The sequence below is a fragment of the Arachis duranensis genome, chromosome 3 (assembly GCF_000817695.3).
Source record: "Arachis duranensis cultivar V14167 chromosome 3, aradu.V14167.gnm2.J7QH, whole genome shotgun sequence".
NCBI classification, from domain to species: Eukaryota; Viridiplantae; Streptophyta; class Magnoliopsida; order Fabales; family Fabaceae; genus Arachis; species Arachis duranensis.
In genome coordinates this window covers 31,905,138-31,906,768 of record NC_029774.3, presented here as the reverse complement: position 1 = coordinate 31,906,768, position 1,631 = coordinate 31,905,138, and positions in this window count along the sequence as shown.

The following is a 1,631-nucleotide window of genomic DNA, read 5'->3' as shown; positions in this document are numbered from 1 at the left end:
TTCAAAAAAAAAGGAAGATCGCCCTGGGGAGAAAATCAAAAAATATCATATCTACACACCTCTTAGGGTATCCTTGGTAAACGTTTACAAAGAAGTCTACCACACGGAAAAAATACCCCCAGCTCAGCCACTCAAAGGCAAAAGAGGGGGAGGAAATCGGAACGAATACTGTGAGTATCACCGAGTCCGAGGGCATTCCACCAACGAATGCTTTGACTTGAAAAACGTCATAGAAAAATTAGTAAGGGAAGGAAAACTAGATCGGTTTTTGGCCAACCGGGACGAAGAGCCAAGAAAAAGAAGAAGGGATGAAGATGTCGGACGGTCTGAGGGATCACCTCGTACACCGGAGAGACACGTCCACGTGATACACGGCGGATTTGCGGGAGGAGGAATCTCCAAATCATCTCGCAAGCGACACCTCAAAGAAGTATACCATGTTGAAGGAAAGAAGGAGGCGCCAGACATTCCAGCAATCACGTTTACCAAAGAAGACGCATTTTTACCAAAGAAGACGCATCCGAAATCATCCCGGGACACGATGACCCCATGGTCATCACTATCATACTGGCAAACGCCAACCTCCACCGTACATTAATTGACCAAGGAAGCTCCGCCGACATCTTATTCAAAACTGTCTTCGACAAGCTCGGCTTAGAAGAAAAAGAGCTAAGAGCATACCCGAACAGCCTGTTCGGACTTGGGGATACCCCAGTACAACCACTGGGATACGTATCGCTACATACAACCTTCGGACAACGTTAAACCAACTCGGCGCAATAGTTTCAACTCCAGATCTATGTATGAAATTCCCAACTGCAGAAGGGATAGCTACGATAAAAGCAGATCAAAAGATGGCGCATCGTTGTTATAACGAAAGTCTAAACTTCAGAGGCAAAGGAGGAGAGTTCTACACAATCAAACTTGGTGGAGTTCAGAGGCGAGAAGAACTCTGTCCACAGCCCGAAGGTGAAGTAGAGAAAGTTCAGATCGGAAACACCTCGGATAAGACAACTAATATTGGCACGATCCTGAAAGAAGATGCAAAGGAATCACTCATACAGTTCCTACGAGATAATGTTGATCTCTTCGCATGGAAAGCTGCCGATATGCCAGGCATAAATCCCGAACTGATGAGCCACAAGTTGGCAGTCTATCCGGGATCTCGGCCGGTACAACAAAGACGAAGAAAACTCGGGCCAGAACGGTCTCAGGCTGTAGCAGAACAGGTGCAAGCACTACTAGAGGCAGGGTTCATAAGAGAAGTTAAGTACCCACTATGGCTAGCAAACGTCGTCTTGGTGAGTGATGAGCGGATAATTTATACGCTTTTTGGCATTGTTTTTAGGTAGTTTTTAGTAAGTTCAAGCTACTTTTAGGGATGTTTTCATTAGTTTTTATGATAAATTTATATTTCTGGACTTTACTATGAGTTTGTGTGTTTCGGGAATTGACGACGTAAAGTGGCGCTCAACGCCAAGTACATGCTACTGTCTGGAGTTAAACGCCAGAAACACGTCACGACCCGGAGTTGAACGCCCAAAACACATTACAACTTGGCGTTCAACTCCAAGAGAAGCCTCAGCTCGTGGATAGATCAAGCTCAGCCCAAACATACACCAAGTGGGCCT